The following is a 21,463-nucleotide window of genomic DNA, read 5'->3' as shown; positions in this document are numbered from 1 at the left end:
TGAAGAACTTCATTTAACATTTCTTCTAAAACAGGTTTACTAACAACATGTTCCCTCAATTTTTGTTTGTCTGAGAAAGTCTCCTTTACTTTTGAAGGACAGTTTTAGAGGGCACACAATTCTAGGTTGAGGGTTTTTTCCCTCTCTTAACACTTAAAATATTTCAGTTTACTTACTTTGCTTGCGTAGTTTCTGAGAAGTCAGATGTAATTTATCTTTGCTCCTCTATAGCTAAGAATTTATTTCCTCTTTGGCTTCTTTCAGGATTTTTTTCTTTATCTTTGAATATGTATAGTTTTGTCAGGCAAGTGTATTCTCCTCGGTTCTGTCTCATCACAACAAAGATTTGAAGTGCCGGACATTAAAGCCCTCAGGGTGTCACAGCTCTTGGGTCATGGACAGACTGCGTTATAGTTCTCAGGTCTCAAACAGACCGTGTTGTAGCTCTTAGACAGATCAGTGTTACAGCTCCATGTTACAGCTCTATTTTATTTAGAAAATAGCAGGAAAATCCATCCTCGAGGCGTGAGGGCATGCTAACCCAAAGACATGAAAAGAAGAGAGTGGGGGAGCGTGCGAGTGTGTGTCGGGGGAAAGAGGGAGAGAGAGAGAGACCTGGCCCTTTGGCTCCCTTTTTTTATATGCTTTTTCCTCCCCCCTGGGCCTGCCGTATGTAAATTGGGCTAGACAGGAGTGCTGTTTGTTCTACCTGAGGTCCTCACTCCAGTCCTTGGACTTTCCTTTGACCTTCCTTTGTTCTATTTTTGCCGGCTTTTCCCTTGCTTGTCTTTTAGCCACCGCCATTTTGGACTCCTGCTTTCTATTCTAACTAAGGTCAGTTTTCATTCCAATCCTAAAGAAAGGCAATGCCAAAGAATGCTCAAACTACCGCACAATTGCACTCGTCTCACACGCTAGTAAAGTAATGCTCAATATTCTCTAAGCCAGGTTTCAGCAATACATGAACCATGAACTTGCAGTTGTTCAAGCTGGTTTTAGAAAAGGCAGAGGAACCAGAGATCAAATTGCCAACATCCGCTGGATCATCAAAAAAGCAAGAGAATTCCAGAAAAACAGCTATTTCTGCTTTATTGACTATGCCAAAGCCTTTGACTGTGTGGATCACAATAAATTGTGGAAAATTCTGAAAGAGATTGGAATACCAGACCACCTGACCTGCCTCTTGAGAAATCTGTATGCAGGTCAGGAAGCAACAGTTAGAACTGGACATGGAACAACAGACTGGTTCCAAATAGGAAAAGGCTGTATATCATCAAGGCTGTGTATTGTCACCCCGCTTATTTAACTTATATGCAGAGTACATCATGAGAAATGCTGGACTGGAAGAAACACAAGCTGGCATCAAGATTGCCAGGAGAAATATCAATAACCTCAGATATGCAGATGACACCACCCTTATGGCAGAAAGCGAAGAGGAACTAAAAAGCCTCTTGATGAAGGTGAAAGAGGAGAGTGAAAAAGTTGGCTTAAAGCTCAACATTCAGAAAACGAAGATCATGGCATCTGGTCCCATCACTTCATGGGAAATAGATGGGGAAACAGTGGAAACAGTATCAGACTTTATTTTTTGGGGCTCCAAAATCACTGCAGATGGTGACTGCCGCCATGAAATTAAAAGACGCTTACTCCTTGGAAGGAAAGTCATGACCAACTTAGCATATTCAAAAGCAGAGACATTACTTTGCCAACAAAGTTTCGTCTAGTCAAGGCTATGGTTTTTCCTGTGTCATGTATGGATGTGAGAGATGGACTGTGAAGAAGGCTGAGCGCTGAAGAATTGATGCTTTTGAACTGTGGTGTTGTAGAAGACTCTTGAGAGTCCCTTGGACTGCAAGGAGATCCAACCAGTCCAGTCTGAAGGAGATCAGCCTTGGGATTTCTTTGGAAGGAATGATGCTAAAGCTGAAACTCCAGTACTTTGGCCACCTCATGCAAAGAGTTGACTGATTGGAAAAGACTCTGATGCTGGGAGGGATTGGGGGCAGGAGGAGAAGGGGACAACAGAGGATGAGATGGCTGGATGGCATCACTGACTCGATGGACGTGAGTCTGGGTGAACTCCGGGAGTTGATGATGGACAGGGAGGCCTGGCGTGCTGCAATTCATGGGGTCGCAAAGAGTTGGACACGACTGAGTGACTGAACTGAACTGAACAGTTTGAATATGATATGCCTAGGACTAATTTTTTTCTTTTTTTCTTTTTGTATTTTCCTGCTTGGTGCACCGAGTTTCCTCCAAAGGAGGTGTGGTATCTGACATTAATTTGGGGTAATTCTCAATCATTATTTCTTTGACTATTTTATTTTCTTTTCTTCTCCTGATATTAACATAAGCCATATGTTATATGTCTTGCCATTGTCCCACAATTCATGTATATTTTTTACATTTTATTTAGTTTTTTTTCTAATAAAAAATAGTTTGGGATGTTTTTATTGTTATATCCTTATGCTCACCAAACCTTTCTTCAGCCATGTCCAGTCAACTTGTGTGCCCATCAAAGGCATTCTCATTTCTCATACAGATTTTTATGTCTAAGATTTCCTTTTTATTCTTTCTTGGTGTTAGGTTGGTTTATTTTCTCTCCCTCATTTCTTTTCTTGAGGTAACAAAGATTTGGAACAACAGACTAATTGCAGCTTAGGCAGGATTTCTCGAGTCCTGTCTCATTGTAGCAAGGGTTTGAAACAAAAGACTGGTTACAGCTCAGTTACAGCTCAAGCAGACAGATCTTTTATTGAACATACAGAGGATAGTACACTCCTGAAACTTGGGAGCAGTCTGGCCCCGAATGTGTGGCCACGTCTCCTCTTGACTTTCCCTTTTCCTTGTCTCCTCCTCTTGGTTCTGCCCTGTGCAAAATGCAGATAGGGGTATGCTCAAGGCCAATCCGGAAGGAGGTGTATCTGGGCACATGTAAAATAGGCCTTTCACATATTCACCTGGATGGGCATGGACTGAGAGTTTTGATTGACAACAGGCTCTACTGCATGTCTTTCTTGTAACTCAGTCTGTTATAATCAGGTATGTGTATGTATAGAATATTTATGAACCCTTAATGGGCTCCTAGCTGCCTAGGGTTACTTGAAGTTATAGCTATGCATTAAGGGCACATGTGTCGGAGTCAAAGAAGCCCCTGTGTTTGTTCTTTATCCACTATGTGCCTAGGGGGCATGTGCAGGAGTTGGAAAAGTCTCTGTGGTTATTTTTGAAGCATAGCTGTGTGCTCACTCAGCTGGGTGTGTCTGGGGTAGGGTTTAAAGATCAGCTTGCATCCTTTTCAGCTAGGCCACCTCTCATTACTCATGCCTAACTTCCTACCTCTCTGCTTATATTATCTGCCTTGTCTACTCTTGCAGTTAGTCTACTTTTTTCATTAAAAACTTTACCATATTAATCATAATTTAAAGGCAGTACTTCTGTTGTTCTGACTGTGATTCTGATGTTTACTCACTTTCTTTATGCTTTTTTGCCCTTTAGTATGCTTTGTAATTTTCTGTTGACATGTGAACATGATACGCTAGGTTAAAGGGACTATGGTAATAGATCTTTAGTTATGTGGTAGTAAAGGGGTGGCTGAATCAGCTTTAGTACCAAGATTAAGTCTCAATCTTTTGTTGAGCTGGTATCCCTGGGCTGTGAATTTCACCAGTGTGTCTCAGTTGATTATTGTCCCTATAGGTAGAACAAGATGGCTAGAGTAGGCTGGAGTTGGGTATTTCCCTTTCCCTGGGTAGGGTAGATTTTGTAAAACCCACTGGGTTATTTATTGATAAAATAGTTTCTCTTAAGGTCAGGCCATGTTAAGAAGAGCAGAATGCTATTGTATATTTCAAAATGGTTAATATCCCCCTCCTCCTGCTGGAAGAATAAGGGGATTTTTCTCTGATAGTCACTGAAAACCTAGTAGAGCTTCCTAGAGGTAAAACTCCCAAGTGTGTGAGTTCTATGACTATGTCGCCTTGGAGTTTTTAACTTGCAGAATTGTCTACACTGAATCTCCAGCAATTTGTCAGTTACAAGTTAGATTTTCATACCCTGGATTGGTTCCCATGGAGGTTTCTGCTAGTAGCTTTCTGCTTTGCTAAGTTCTGGTTCTCAGTATCTACTTGTCTGTCCAATTTTTGAGGCAGCCTTTGGACTTGCAACCTCACTTCTCTGATGTGTCTAAGAAGAGGTTTTTTTTTTTTTTTTAATTTGTTTAACTTTTTATTTTTTGTTAACATGGAGTGGTGGCTTCTAACCTCCTTAAATTAACAGACTGGAAACCTGAAGTATCAATAGCCTTTCTTCATTAAAAAAAATTAAGTTACAATGGCCTACAAAAATGAACAAGATATAATTACTCAAATAGGAGTAATACCTAATACCATTAGTTGTATTTCTAGATAAGAGGGTTTTTATTTTTAAACTGTATATAATATTTGAGATTGGGCTAATTTTCCAGTATAATATTTTATGATTTGTAATGTTACTTTTTGACATCTTTCATTCCTCCTTTTTTGTTGCATGCAGGTATTTTATCTTCATTATTTCTCTGTAGCTTAGCTTCTTTTCAAAGATAATAGTAATATTATTCTAATTTTGGTGTGATGAAATGTAATATACATTTTAATTTAAATAATCAAATTGGATTAATTAATTTTTATTTTATTTTTTGAAAATTTCATTGAAAGATTTTATTGTAGGAAAGTCCAGCCAATTGTGAAACAATATAACATGTTGTTTTATAATACATTAATCTCATTGCTGTATGTTTGTACTGCTTAACTACAATTGATACAACTCTTTTAATTATAATTTTTTAAAGTATTTTTAAATAGCTATTTCCTATAATTAATGATTTTAGCATTCCTCTTTTGCTTATCTTTTGAAACATTCATAGGTATTCTTTGCTTAAATCATTAAATAATCTGGCTGCTACAACATTAGGACAATCTGTAATCTGTACACATAGTTTTTCTTCCTGGTATGTTTATATGTTTTTGAAACACAATGAATTTATGAAATTTACTCAGTTTTGTTAGTAAAATATTGTGGTCAATAAAGAAGACTCTCAAAATTTTTCATGTCATAGATGTTTATATTGTGGTCTTTTATCTTTCGATTTATCCATTAATGGAAATTAGTTCCATTTTTCTTTAAGAATACACTGAACTTGAAACTGTATCTTCATTGCAAAATATGTGAATAGACGCATTCTAAATCTAAACTGGAAAGGACACATACTTTATCAGTCTGAAAGTTGTACAGCATCAAATAGTCAATGCAAGCCTCATGAAAAAAGTATTGTTATTTCATTTTTCTTATTTTATTTTATCATTTCTTATTTTATTGTATATCTCATAAATCTTGGACAGATATTTCTATGTAACTATATGTATGCTGTGTTTTCAGTTGCTCACTCATGTCTGACTCTTTGCAACTCTAGACTGTAGCCAGCCAGGTTCTTCAGTTCATGGGATTCTCCAGGCAAGAATGTGAAGTTGGTTACTATTTCCTCTTCCAGGGGATCGTCTCTGACCCAGGGATTGAAGCCACATCTTCTGCATTGGCAGGCAGATTCTTTGGTGGCACCTGGGTAGACAAAATGTTTTTGATCTTTCCCTTTTACTATATTTTTATGTTCATTCATGACCTCTATTTAATGTGATAAACACATATTTTTTTAAGAGAAAATACAGTATTGAAAAGGTATAAAAACATACAAAACCATAGGTACAAACATAGTTACAACATAAACATAGTTAAAATAGCATTTTGCAAAATAAGATCACCATACAAGTGGTAGAATGTGAAAATATTAGGGGCAGGCATATGAGCAATCTTCTTTTTTACTTTTAATTACTACTTACTTATTGTATGCCATTAGAAAAATGTTAATACATCCAAATCTTAATTTCATGAGAAATAGAAGGATATGTTAAAAAGTTATGTCTTACAAAGAAAAATGCTAAGTAAGTGATAGTATAAACTGAAGGTACAACAAAACTATAAAGTTGTCAGGCATGAAAGTCTGAGAAATAGTGAGTTAGGAGTCAATAGCAGCATTACAATAACATTCCCTTTTGTAATACAATTATTTTCAGTAGCCTGACTTCGTAGTGTATTTAGTTATAATTCACAAAAATGAGCTTGATATGTATTAGCTGAGATCGGGGCTTCCCAGGTGGCTTAGTAGGTAAAAAATCTGCCTGTAGGAGAAGCTGGCTCAATCCCTGGGTCAGGAAGATCTCCTGGAGAAAGGCATGGCAACCCATTCTGGTATTCTTGCCTGTGAAATCTCATGGACAAAGGAGACTGGCAGTTTTCAGTCCATGGGGTCGCAAAGACTTGGACATAACTGAAGCAATTGAGCAACACACACACACACACATAACTGAAGCGACTGAGCAACACACACACACACACATAACTGAAGCGACTGAGCAACACACACACACACATGCACATACACCCTAAATTCAGGTTCAAGTGAAAGTGTCAGAGTTCATTACTATCACACAAAGAGTGAAGGAAGACAAAAACCACTAAATTGGATTTATTCAGTGAAGCAATTTTGGTACAAATGATTTGCAACCTCAAATTATTGCACACACAAAAGAAATGAAGGCACATATGGTGACTTTCCTGGAAGTTATGTGTAGACTGAATCCTGTAACTCTTGTGACTAATCTCTCCTCTCTTACACCCTGTGACACAAAACCATTTGTCTTAGAGCTGCTGAATCTTACTGATGCCTTCCTATCATCACTATATCCATAACCCATACCCTAAAAGTTACCAGGCTTTGTAACACATACATAATCTTAATACGTTTGTTTTTATGCTTTTAGCAAAAACAATACTGTAAGAGGTCTAGGAAAATATATTGGCTTTAATCATGCACATTATTCACACAATTGTCTTTTACAGCTATACCAATGCTTCTATGTTCTCTATGTGTTGTGATAATTCATGCCTCACTGGCTGATACCAAGGCTTTTTTAAAAAAGTTGGTTGTTACTCATTAAGATTGTATATTAACTTGTGACACAAAGTAACATTGCATTGTATTGTAACATTAATAGAAGCAACTCCAAAGTTGAGTTCCAAGAATTTTAAATCTTTAAAAGAGGAATATGATCATACTTGGAAAGGTGTGGATTGTTTAGGAGGAGGCTATGCCCAAATTATGGGCTTCCCAGGTGGCATTAGTGGTAAAGAGTCTGCCTGTCAATGCAGGAGATGTAAGAGATGCAAGTTGGAACCCTGGTCTGAAAGATTCCCTGGAGAAGGAAATGGCAACCTATTCCAGTATTCTTGCCTGGGAAATCCCATGGACAGAGGAGCCTGGCAGGCTATAGTCCATGGGATCACAAAAAATGGGACATGGCCAAGTGTCTGAGTACATATGCCCAAATTATTAGTGTTTGAAGAGGAAGTAATAGAAAAGGTACTTGATGTAAACTTGAAACTTTTACTTTGTAAATCCCTGAACCTTTGGCATATAATCTATTTCTTTTTTCCACTATATGAGATGACTTGAGCACCTGCTTGATTTCCCAGATGGCGCTGGAATCTCTTCTTCAGATTTGTTTGGTTCTATTTATTCCTTCATCATATATTATTTGGTTAATACACTTATAAAAAGAAATTCAAAGTCTATGAGATAGTTATTTTTCTTTTTAATGACAAATATATGAAGTGATTTGCCTCTTAACCTCAGGGAAGTTTCCATTTCATAAATCATAGCCATTTAAAGATGAAAGTGATCTTAAGGATAATCTTTGACTGATTTCCTCTATGATCGACTTTTAAAACTAAGAATTATTTTTTGCCACTTAGTAAAATATAACAGTATACTTGCCTCTCATGTGTGACTACACATATATTATCTGCAGGTTAAGAGGGAGAAGAAAGGGGAAAAGGAGGAGTGAGAAAGTCTCTTTTGGGGGGAAAACTGTCTTAGTATAACATCATGCACATATGGAACTTTTTTGTCAGAAAGATGTAGACTTCTGTATGTGATTGGAAAAAGAGAAGCTATTTGACTTGCAATAGAAACAATAGGGTTATTTGTGGATATAGAAAGCCAGGTAAAAAAGAACATAGTTCAAGCTGAAAGAGAGAGGTGAGGTTATACAGTACTACATATTAGATTGCTAATGATCTTGCCTTATGATATAAAATCTTGTTTTTGAGTTGGTGGTAGTAAGGAGAAGGGGCAGAACTCCATCCAGAAGGATGATACAGTGTGTACAAGAGACAGTACTTCTAGGATGTGAAAAGCAGAACATAATTGAAGGATTGAGTTGAATAAATATTTGCTTGTGGCAGTATGATAGACTAGAAACTCTGGAGCAATCTTTTGCTTATAGAATAACTAGATTTTGCATAAATCATACCTTTTTTTTTTTGTCCCCTCAAGGACCCCATCCTCTACCATTATCTTCCAAAACAAACAAACAAACCAAGTGTACAGATCCAAAGCTCAAATAGTATGCCCTAGGAGATGAAAGGCAGGGATACTTTCAGGCAGGTGTTCAAAGAACCACTGGCATTCAGTGCTTTGAGCCCACTATGGTGGTATATATGAGCCTGGTACTACCATGTCTGCTTCAGAGGGCAACAGAGATTATGCCAAGTTTGTGGTACCTACCCTCTCCGGCTATAAGGAGAAGAAACAGAAACATCTTACTGAAGACTTTTAAGATTCCCACAGATTTTAAGCTCAGAGAGTTCACAAAAAGCATCAGGCACAGGGGGAGACAAGCCACCATGAATGAGAGTCAGCAGAAAACAATTAATAGATTCAGGTTCACAAAGACATCAGACATTGGATCTGTTGAAATCAGAATATAGACAGCCTATACGTGAAATAGTTAATAAAGGATGAAATCATAAAAGTAAGCAATCAACAAAAATGGAATTTTAAAATGAAAATTATAGTTAAACAATTGAAAGGAATTAAATGGAGGCATTAAGAAGCAGATTAGATATAAGACTAAGGAATAGGAAATATATATCTGAAATTTAAAAAAATTGAAGTATATTTCCATTACATTATATAGTTTTCAGGTGTATAGTATAGTGATTTGATATTTTTATAGATTATGCTTCAGGCTTCCCAGGTAGCTCAGTTGGTAAAGAATCCTCCTTCAATGCAGGAGACCCTGGTTTGATTCCTGGGTTGGGAAGATCCTCTGGAGAAGTGATAGCCTACCCACTCCAGTATTCTTGGGGTTCCCTGGTGTCTCAGCTGGTAAAGAATCTTCCTCCAATGCAGGAGACCTGGGTTCAATCCCTGGGTTGGGAAGATCCCTTGGAGAAGGGAACCGCTACCTACTCCAGTATTCTGGCCTGGAGAATTCCATAGACTGTATAGTTCATGGGGTCGCAGAGTCATTTTATAGATTATGCTTCATCTAAAGAAAGTGAAAGTGAAGTTGCTCAGTTGTGTCCGACTCTTTGCGACCCCATGGACTGTAGCCTACCAGGCTTCTCTGTCCATGGGATTTTCCAGGCGAGGGTACTGGAGTGGGTTGCCATTTCCTCCTCCAGGGGATCTTCCTGACCCAGGAATTGAACCCGGGTCTCCCGACATTGCAGGCAGACGCTTTACCCTCTGAGCCACCAGGGAAGCCCTGCTTCATCTAAAGTCCTTATAAAATACTGACTATCCCTATATGGTATATTACAGTATTATATCTTATTTATTTCATGCCCAGTAGTTTGTAACTCTAATCCCCTTTCCCTAACTTTCATCTTCCGTCAACTCTCTCCTCCATGGTAACCACTAGTTTATTCTCTGTGAATCTGTTTCTGTTTTGTTATATTTGTTTATTAGTTTTATTTTTACAGGTTCCATATTTAAGTGAAAATGTACTACATATGCTTTACTGGACATAATACCCTCCAGTTCCATCCATGTTGTTGCAAAATTTCTACTCCTACTCAATAGGTCACCTTTTTGTTTTGTTGATGATTTCTTTCATACTGCAAAAGCTTTTAAGTTTGGTGTGTCCCATTTGTTTATTTTTTGGTTTTGTTTTCCTTGCCTAAGAAAACAGTTACAAAAAAATATATTGCTAAGACCTATAATCAGAGAGTGTTCTCCCTATGTCCTCTTCTAGGCATTTTACAGTTTCTAGTTTTACATTTATGTTTTTAATAGGTTTTGAATTTATTTTGAGATACAGTGTGAAGAAATGTTCTCATTTCATTATTTTACATATTTGTTATTGTTCAGTTGCTCAGTTGTTTCAGACTCTTTGTGACCCCGAGAACTGCAGCACTCCAGGCTTCCCTAGCTTCACCTTCTCCCATAACTTTCTCAAATTCATATCCATTGAGTTGGTGATGCCATCCAACCGTCTAATCCTCTGTCATCCCCTTCTCCTCCTGCTTTCTATCTTTCCCAACATCAGGGTCTTTTCCAATGAGTCACCTCTTGGTATCAGTGGCCAAAGTATTTGAGATTCAGCATCAGCCCATCCAATGAAAATCCAGGGTTGATTTCTTTAAGGATTGACTGGTTTGATCTCCTTGCAGTCCAAGGGGTTCTCAAGAGTCTTCTCCAACACCATAGTGTGAAAACATCAATTCTTAGGGCTCAGCCTTCTTTACGGTTCAACTCTCACATCCTTACCCAACTACTGGAAAAACCATAGCTTTGATCATATCAACATTGTCGGCAAAGTAGTGTCTCTGCTTTTTAATATGCTGTCTAGGTTGGTCATAACTTTTCTCCAAAGAGCAAGCATCTTTTAATTTTATGGCTGCAGTCACCATGGGCAGTGATTTTGGAGCCCAAGAAAATAAAGTCTATCACTGTTTTCATTGTTTCCTCACCTATTTGCCGTGAAGTGTTGGGACCAGATGTCATGATCTTAGTTTTCTGAATGCTGAGTTTTAAGCCGGTTTTTTCACTCTCCTTTTTCACCCTCATCAAGAGGCTCTTTTGTTCCTCTTCACTTTATGCCAGAAGGGTGGTATCATCGGCATATTTGAGGTTATTGATATCTCTTCTGGCAATCTTGACTTCACCTTGTGCTTCATCCAGCCTGGCATTTCACATGATGTACTCTGCATATAAATTAAATAAGCAGAGTGACAATATATAGCTTTAATGTGCTCCTTTTCCAATTTTGAACCATTCTATTGTTCCATGTCTGGTTCTAATTGTTGCTTCTTGACTTGCATAGAGGTCTTCTCATCTTTTTAAGAAATTCTTTTGCATACAGCTGTCCAGTTTTCTTTGCATCAATTATTGGAGAGACTGTCTTTTCCCCTTTGCATATTCTTGGCATTTGTGTCATAGATTAATTCACAGTATGTGTATGAGTTTATTTCAAGGCTCTTTATTTTATTTTATTGATCTACGTGTCTGTTTTTGTACCAGTACCTTACTGTTTTGATTAGTGTAGTTTCGAGTATAGTCTGAAATCAGGGTGTGTGATACTCCGAGTTGTGTGTGTGTGTGTGTGTTTTCCCCTCAAGAGTGCTTTGGCTATTTGAAGTCTTTGTGGTTCCAAACAATTAGTATTATTGTTCTAGTTCTGTAAAAAATGTCATGGTTATTTCGATAGAGATTGCATTACATCTGTAGATTTTTTATGAGTGGTATGAATTTTTCAATTGTATTAATTCTTCTAATCCATGAACCTGGGATATCTTTCCATTTATGTTTTATCTTCAATTTCCTTCATCGGTAGCTTATATTTTTTCAGATGATAGGTCTTTTGACCTCCTGGATTAGATTTATTAGTGGGTATTTTACTTTCTTAAAAGTGATTTTGAACAGGCTTATTTTCTTCCTTACTATTTCTGATAATTATTAGTGTATAGAGATGAAACAGATTTCTGTGTATGAATCTTGTATTCTACTAATCCATTTTTTGTAATAACTCTTTGGTGTAAACTTTAGGGTCTCCTGTATATGGTGTCATTTCATTGGCAGAGAGTGGCAGTGTTACTTTTTCCTTTCTCATATGGATGCCTTTTGTTTTATTTACTTGCCTGATTGCTGTGGTTAGGACTTCCAGTACAGTGTTGAATAAACGTGGTCAGAGTGAGCCTTTCTGTCTTGTTCCTCATCCTAAAGGAAAAGCTTATAGTTTTTGAACATTGAGCATGACATTAGCTGTGAATTTGTCATAAATCTGTCATGTCCTTTATTATGTTGAGATATGTTCCCTCTATATCAAGTTTGTTAAGAGTTTTTATCATGGGTAAATGTTGAATTTTCTCAAATACTTTTTCTGTATCTATGGACATGATAATTTTATTTTTATTCTTTATTTTGTTGAGTTTCAGATATTGAACTATTCTTACATCCCTGGGATAAATCCCACTTTGTCATTGTATAGATTCAAGGGACTAGGTCTGGTAGATAGAGTGCCTGAAGAACTGTGGACAGAGGTTCATAATGTTGAATGGGAGGTGGTGACCAAAACCATCCCCAAGAAAAAGAAATGCAACAAGGCAAAGTGGTTGTCTGAGGAGGCTTACAAATAGCTGTGAAAAGAAGAGAATGGAAAGGCTAAGGAGAAAGGGAAGAATAAACCCAACTAAATGCAGAATTCCAGAGAAGAGCAAGGAGAGATAAGAAGTCCTTCTTAAGTGAACAATGCAAAGAAATAGGGGAAAGCAATAGAATGGGAAAGATTAGAGATTTCTTTAAGAAAATTGGAGATACCAAGGGACCATCTGATGCAAAGATGAGCAAAATAAAGGAGATAAATGGCAAGAGATTAAGAAGAGGTGGCAAGAATACACATAAATGTACAAAAAAGGTCTTAATGACCCAGATCACCACAGTGGTGTTGTCACTCACCTAGATAGAGCCAGACATACTGGAATGTGAAGTCAAGTGGGCCTTGGGAAGCATTACTAGGAACAAAACTACTGGAGGCAATAGGATTCCAGCTGAGTTATTTCAAATCCTAAAAGATGGTGCTGTTAAAGTGCTGCACTCAATATGCCAGCAAATTTGGAAAACTCAGCAGTGGCCACAAGGACTGGAAAAGATTAGTTTTCATTCCAATCCCAAAGAAAGCCAATGCCAAAGAATGTTCAAACTATCATTCAATTATACTCATTTCACATGGTAGCAAGATTATGCTCAAAATCCTTCAAGCTAGGCTTCAACAGTACATGAACCAAGAACTTCCAGATGTTCAAGATGGATTTAGAAAAGCAGAGGAACCAGAGTTCAAACTGCTAACATGCACTGGATCATAGAAAAAGCAAGGGAATTGTTGAAAAACATCTGCTTCATTGACCATGCTAAAGCCTTTGACTGTGTGGATCACAACAAATTCTTAAAGAGATGAGAATACCAGACCATCTTACCTGTCTCCTGAGAAACCTGTATGCAGGTCAAGAAGCAATGATTAGAAGTGGACATGGAACAATGAACTGGTTATAAATTGAAAAAGGAGTATGTCAAGGCTGTGTATTGTCACCCTGTTTATTTAAATTATATGTAGAGTACATCATGCAAAATGCCAGGCTGGTTGACTCACAAGCGGCAATCAAGATCGACAGGAGAAATATCAATAATCTCAGATATCCAGATGGCACCACTTTAATGGCAGAAAGGGAAGAAGAACCAAAAAGCCTCTTGATGATGGTGATAGAAGAGAGTGAAAAAACTGGCTTAAAACTCAGCATTCAAAAAATGAAAATCATGGAATCTGGCCCTATTGCTTCATGACAAATAGATGGGGAAACAATGCAAACAGTGACAGATTTTATTCCTTGGGCTCTAATTCACTCTGGACAGTGACTACAACCACAAAATTAAAAGAAGCTTTTCCTTGGAAGAAAAGCTATGACAAACCTAGACAGCAGATTAAGAAACAGAAACATTACTTTGCAACAAATGTATATATAGTCAAAGCTATGGTTTTTCCAGTAGTTCTGTATGGATGTGAGAGTTTACAACCATAAAGAAGGCTGAGCACTGAAGAATTGATTTGAATTGTGGTGCTAGAGAAGACTCTTGAAGAGTCCCTTGGACAGTAAGGAGATCAAACCTATCAATCCTAAAGGAAATTAACCCTGAATATTTATTGGAAAATGTGATGCTGAAGCTGAAGCTCCAGTACTTTGGGCACCTGATGCAAAGAGCCGACCAATTGGAAAAGACCCTGATGCAGGGAAAGGTTGAGGGCAAGAGAAGAAGGGGGGGCAACAGAAGACAAGATGGTTGCATGGCATCGCTGTCTCAATGGACATAAGTTGGACAGGGAAACCTGGCATGCTGAAATTCATGGGGTCACAAATAATCTGACATGATTTACCAATTGAACAATAACAATGATCCTTTTTAATGTTTTGGTGAGTTTAATTGGTCAATATTTTGTTAAGGATTTTTACATCTATATCCATTGGAGCTATTGCCTGAAGTTTTCTTTTTTTCTTGATATTGTCTCTGTCTGCTTTTGTTATCAGTCTTCCCTGGTGGCTCAGATAGTAAAGTGTCTGTCTCAGGCCTTCTAGAATGAATTTGAAACTATTCACTCCTCTTCAAGAGTTTGTGAAGCATAGATGTTAACTCTCCCTTAAATGTTTCACAGGGGTAGAATTCCCCTGTGAAACTGTCTATGCCTGACTGGACTTTTGTTTTTTGGGGGGATTTTTAAAAATTTAAATGATTTGATTAACTGGTTTAATTTTAATGTTAGTCATTGGTCTGTTCAGATTGTCTATTTCTTCCCAGTTCCCTCTGGGAAGATTTTATTTTTCTGTGAATATATCCATTTCTTCTAGGTTGTCGAAAGTTTTGGAGTATAATTTCATAATATTATAATTGTTTGTATTTCTGTGATATCTGTGGTAACCTCTCATCTCATTTTTAGTTTTGTTTCTTTGGGTCATCTCTTTTTTTGTTTTTTCTTGATGAGCGTGGCTAGAAGCTTATCAGTTTTATCTTTTCAAAGAAAATAAAACCAGCTCTTGGCTTCATTGAACTTTTCTATTTATTTGTTTTTTGTTATTTATTTCTGCTCTGATCTTTATTATTTCCTTCGTTCTGCTGACTTTGGCTTTGCTTATTCTTCTTTTTCTAATTCCTTTATATGGCAGGAATATGAGTTTTTCTTATTTCTTACAGTTGATCTTTATTTCTATAAATTTCCATTTTAGACCTCTTAGAACAGCTTTTGCTGTGTCCCATAGATTTTCGAATGTTGTGTTCCATAGATTTTGGAATGCTGTGTTTTTATTTTCATTTGTTTTGAATTATTGCCTTCTTTCCTCTTTATGTTTTAATTTACTTATTTTTTTGCACTTGTTTGTATTTTTTCCATTTTTCATCTTGTAATTGATTTCTAATTTTATACTGTTGTGGCTGGAAAACATACTTGATATAACTTCAGTCTTCTTAAATTTGTTGAAATTTTTTTGTGGTTTACCATGTGATTTGTGCTGGAGAATTTTCCACATGCACGTGAAATAAATGTGTATTCTGGCATTTTTGGATGGAACGTCTTGTAGATATCTAAGTCTAGCATCTAATACCACTGTTTGCCTATTGATTTTCTATGTGGATATTCTATCCATTCATGTAAATGGTGTGTTAAAGTCCCATAGAGTTTTTTTTTTTTTAATTACTGTCAGTTTTAATTATTCCCTTGACATCTGTTAATATTTCTTTATGTATTTGAATGCTCCCTTATTAGATCCATATATGTTTGCAAATGGCATATCCTTTTGTATTAACCCAGTTATCATTATATAATTTCCTTTTTGTTTTTTATTGCTTTATTTCAAAGTCTACTTTGTTAGTTGTGAGTATTGCTACCCCAATTTCTTTTTGTTTCAATGTGCACGGAGTATCTTTTCTATCCCCTTATTTTCAGTATGCATGTGTCTTTAGCTCTGATGTGAGTCTTACAGGTAGCACATCAGATGGGTGTTTGTTTGTTTTTAATTTAATTAGCCATCCTACTTATATTAAATGGAACATTTAGCCCATTGACTCTTAAGGTGATTATTGATAGATGTGTACTTATTGCCATTTTATTACTGTGAACTGGTTGTTTTGTAGTTTTTCTTTATTATTTTATTCGAGTCTCTTCCCTTGTGATTTGATGATTTTCTTTTGCATTATGTTTTTGTTCCCTTCTAATTTTTGTATATCTATTATAGGTTTTTAATTTGTGGTTGCCATGAAATTCATATATATTGATCTATATCTACTTATTTTAAGTTTATAGTAATTTAAGTTCAAACACATTCCAAGAGATCTATACTTTTATTACTCCCTAAATGTTTTGTGGTTTTGCCATACATTTAAAAATTGTTATTTGTTTATTTATTTTTGACCATACTGGGTCTTCACTGTGGTGCACAAGCTCAGAAGTTGTGGTGCATAAACTCAGTAGTTGTCGTGCATGGGCTTAATTGCTCTGAGTTATGTGGGATCGTCCTGGACCAGGGGTTCGAACCTGTGTTCCCTGCCTTGGCACGTGGATTCTTAACCACTGGACCACCAGGGAAGTCCTGTTTTGTGATTTTAATTTTGTACTTTGCATCCTCATGTCTAACCCTTAACTGTTTATTGTTGTGGTAGTTGATTTTACACTTGTCTTTTAACCTTAATATCAGCTTATTTAAGTGATTGATCCATTGTCTTTACTATATATTTGCCGTTACCAGTGGGATCTTTCCCTTCCTACATCTTTTAGTTTTTTTGTTATAGCTGTTTATTTTTCAGTTAAAGACACCCTTTAATATTTCTAATAAAGTCAGTTTAGTAGTGATGTACTTTTTAAGTTTGTGTTTGTCTGGGAAACTCTGTATCTTTCCTTTAGTTCTGAGTGATAATCTTGAGGGTAAAGTATCCTAGGTTATGGATTTCTTTTTCTTTCAGTATTTTAAATATATCTTGCCACTCCTCTCTGGACTGCAAATTTTCTGCTGAAAAATCTGCTGATGGCCTTATAGTGGTTTCCTTGTCTCTTATTTTTTTCTTCTTGCTGCCTTTAAAATTCTCTCTTTATCTGTAAGTGTTCTTATTTGTACCTTTTGATTACTTTTATCCAGTTGTTCCTCCTAAACTCCCACCTTTAGTAACTAGAGATTTGATCTGCTGCTGCTGCTAAGTTGCTTCAGTCATGTCCGACTCTGTGCAACCCCATAGACGGCAGCCCACCAGGCCCTGCCATCCCTGGGATTCTCCAGGCGAGAACACTGGAGTGGGTTGCCATTTTCTCCTCCAATGCATGAAAGTGAAAAGTGAAAGTGAAGTCACTCAGTCGTGTCCAACTCCCAGCGACCCCATGGACTGCAGCCTACCAGGTTCCTCTGTCCATGGGATTTTCCAGGCAAGAGTACTAGAGTGGGGTGCCATTGCCTTCTCCCTAGAGATTTGATCTACTATCCCTTAATTTTTATATTACCAAAGATTCCCCCTTTTACCTTCCTGTTTTTAAATTGCATATTCCTGTATTCTTTTTCTTTTTTATTTCCTGTGGCAATTTGGTAAATATATCTTCAAGTACCATTGATGAAAAGGTGGAAGGCTCATAACTTTCTGATGTTTAATATATGGATTTTTAAAATTCTATCTTCCAATTGATTATCAAATTGTTGGGTACAGAATTTATCATTTGAACCTTTAAGAAATTAATTGTTTCCTGGTTGTTGTTTAGCATCCAGTGTTGCTAATGAGACAGCTGATGCTCATGCAACATAATAATATTTTTGAGTTATTTAACTAATATATTTCTATTTGGATAATACCTTGCCATTCTTTGGTAATCAGTGGCATCCAATTCAATGGGAGGGCAATTCAATCTAGAAAATAGTGATCTTTGCTCAGTTTGGGGGTCTCAAGTTACACTTCTTCAACCCACGATAAGAAAATTATCCTGAAAGCCCAAACTTGCTGAAAAGAAAAAAAAATTACTTCCTAAATTCCAGAAGTTTTTATTTACATAATCAGAACAAGGTTTACATATATTATGGCTTAAAGTCTAAAGATAAACTATAATGAAAAATAGTGCTTCCCAGGTAGCACAGTGATAAAGAATCCACCTGCTAATTCAGGAGACATGGGTTTGAGTCCTGGGTTGGGAAGATACCCTGGAGTAGGAAATGGCAACCCACTTCAGTATTCTTGCCTAGAAAATTCTATTGACAGAGGAGTCTGGTGTGCCACTGTTCATGGGTCAAAAAGAGTCAACCATGACTGAGTGCATATGCACATAGTAAAAATAATATATTTTAGAGTTATAGTCTCATCATGTAGAAGTTCATTTTGATATTTGGCAAAACTAATACAGTTATGTAAAGTTTAAAAATAAAATAAAATTAAAAAAAAAAAAGAAGTAGAGATCCATTTGAGTTTTAGAAGCTTAGGCAAAAGCAAAAATCAAATGAAAGAGAGAGAAGAAGAAAGGAGGAGAGAAATAGTCTTGATAGCATCTTTGTGCATTGAATTTTTACATATTGAATTTTCTCACTATTTTTTTTCCTACATAGCATGGAAACAGTAGAGTAGCCTGAGTAACAAAAGTGTGTAGATGGAAGAACCTGAAATATCACTCCAAGTTGTCTGGGGCCCCCATGTCATAAAGAAATTTGACACACTTTGCAAAGACAGGTAAAGAAGTGTCAAGACAAACTAATTGTTTTGAAAAAGTCTGGAGTAATAGTAGGTAGACTGCAGAGAATGAGAGGGCAACCGAGGCTGTGAAATTTGAGTAAGACTTCCAGTATAGGGCTCTAGAAGACTGACAAATCAGACTCTGGCTTAACAGACACCAGTACAGTGAGGCTCATAGCCTGGAGGAAGAAACAGCTCAGTAGAGACCAGAGGATCCACAGGATAGCATATAGAACAGAGACCTTCCCCCACTTCTGCACCAGAATGTGCAGCAGCTCAGCTGCTAATTAGAGAGCACTCAACTCAAATTGCCTTAAAATAATAAAGAAATGGATTGACACACACTACTTAAGGACTGCAGGTAGGGTGGCTTCAAGGTGTTTTCTTGTCCCTTTCACTGGACTTGATGCTGCCGGCTGTGCTCTGTGTTGACTTCATCCCCATGGTGGTTGGCTAGATGGCTATGGACACTGGGCCTCCTGTCCGTGTAGGCTTTTGACCAGGGAAAGGGAGTGACCACTCGTTTTATGTGTCTCTCCTGAGGGCAAGGCTGCTTTTCATAAGAAATCTCTGGAGAATTTCCCCTTGGATTTTATGTGTCTGAAGTTTTACATGCTCCTCTCTGAATCTATCACTGAGCTAATTGGATTTCCATAAGTTGAAGAGGGCATGGTATAGACTTCCTCATGTTTTCATGGACTAGAACACCCAGAGCTTCTTCACAGTAGGAAAGGGTTATTGATGTGAGACCCACAGTAATTCCAGTCATCTTCAGATAATACATGAAGTAGAAAATGGGTGAGTGGAAAAAATTCTTGGGAACTGAGAAAGAGCCTGACAGGATATTTGTAACTAAAATTACTTAATGTTCCCCACAAAATGACTCATTTAAAGCAGTTTGACATTTAAGTGCATGTGTATGTCTTCATATTTTCAAGTCCTCCATCCAGTCTTCACCAATGAGGATCCAACATTCCTTTTTTGTTGTTGTTTTTTTTCCCCTTACATTTGATTTGTTCTATGCTAATTTTGACCTTGTTACTCTAGTTTTATTTTTGTTCCTTTGTATGTTGTATATTTTCTTTCTCTGGAAACTTTTAGAATCTCTTTTTCCCTTAACATTCCAAAATTTCACAAGGCTCTATCTAGGTCTGCTGCTAAGTCACTCCAGTCATGTCCTACTCTGTGTGACCCCATAGACGCAGCCCACCAGGCTCCCCCGTCCCTGGGATTCTCCAGGCAAGAACACTGGAGTGGGTTGCCATTTCCTTCTCCAGTGCATGAAAGTGAAAAGTGAAAGGGAAGTCGCTCAGTCATGTCCGACTCTTTGCAACCCCATTATTAATTTAGACATATGTCACTTTCTGAGTGTGCTTTTTTAATACTACATTTCATGTTTTTATATGAATTTTTATAATTTCTAATTCTTTTTTATGTATTTATTGTTAGGTATTGAACCTTTTCAATACCTTTTCAATCCTGGTATTGAACCAGGATTCCTTGGTAGCTCAGCTGGTAAATAATCTGCCTGCGTTGGAGACCCTGCAATTCCTGGGTCAGAAAGATCCCTTGGAGAATGGGTAGGCTACCCACTCCAGTATTCTTGTGCTTCCTGGTGGCTCAGTTGCTAAAAAATCTGCCTGCAATGTGGGAAACCTGGGTTTGATCTCTTGATTGGGAAGAACCCTTGGAAAAAGGAATGGCTACCCACTCCTATATTCTGGCCTGGAGAATTCCACGGACTGTATAGTCCATGGGGTCGCAAAGACTCAAACACAATTGAGCAACTTTCACGTTGAACCTTTGAGATTGAGCCTCTATTTTTATTTTTCACTTATATTTCTCACCTTGTCTTTTGTAATATATTTTGAGACATTTCCTGCAGTTTACATCATAGACTTTCTATTCTTTAACAGTTATATACTTTAATTTCTAGGAAATTTTTATTGTTCTCTTTTCATCCCTTTTTTTAACATACCAATCTTACTTTATACACAATTTTTTCTTTTATCTCTGTAATAAAATCCACTACAAAATTTTAAAATATTTTCTTATGTTCCCTTCATTATTCTGATTCTCCTGAGACCACTTTTTTTTTTTTAATAATTTGATTTGCTTATTTTTGGCTGTGCTTGGTCTTTGTTGTTGCACAGGCTTTTCTCTAGCTGTGGCAAATGGTGGGAGTGAGGGGCTACTCTCTAGGTGTGGTTCTCCAGCTTCTCATTGCGGCGGCTACTTTATTGCGGAGCGTGGACTCTAGGCGCACGGGCTCCGGTAGTTGTGGCTCCTGGGCTCTAGAGTGCAGTCTTAGCAGCTGTGGCACATGGGCTTAGTTGCTCCTCAGAATGTGGAATCTTCCCAGACCAGGAACAAAACCCATGTCTCCTGCATTGACAGGTGGATTATTTACCACTGAGCCACCGGGGAAGCCCTCTGTTTATTTTTGACTTCCTTTTTCAAACTGTCCCTGTGTTTGAAGATCATAATTGTCCACTGGAATTCCTCTGCTCTCTATTTCCTGATAAGGCACTCAAATAGGAAGAAATGTGAGTGAGGAACTGTCCTTTGGAAGGAATTAAGTCCATAGTCAGGTTCTATTTAGGGTGAGAGGATGCTCTGTGACAGCTTTTAGGTGTGGACCCCGTGTATGAATCTGGGGTATCAATGCCAAACCTAAAAGCAGAGCTTCTGTTCTGTTTAAAAGTTAATACGTAGAAAAGATATTTGCTTTTTTCCTGGTCAGAAACACTGCTTGGCTTGCTGCTCTGGGAATAAAATAGGATTTATCCATTAATTTCTTGTATGTTCCGCTAATACCACACTCTATATCACTCTGTAATATCAGTT

Source organism: Bubalus bubalis, chromosome 17 (genome assembly GCF_019923935.1).
Source record: "Bubalus bubalis isolate 160015118507 breed Murrah chromosome 17, NDDB_SH_1, whole genome shotgun sequence".
Lineage (NCBI taxonomy): Eukaryota > Metazoa > Chordata > Mammalia > Artiodactyla > Bovidae > Bubalus > Bubalus bubalis.
The sequence above is the reverse complement of the archived record's forward strand: the minus strand, read 5'-3'. Positions refer to the sequence as shown.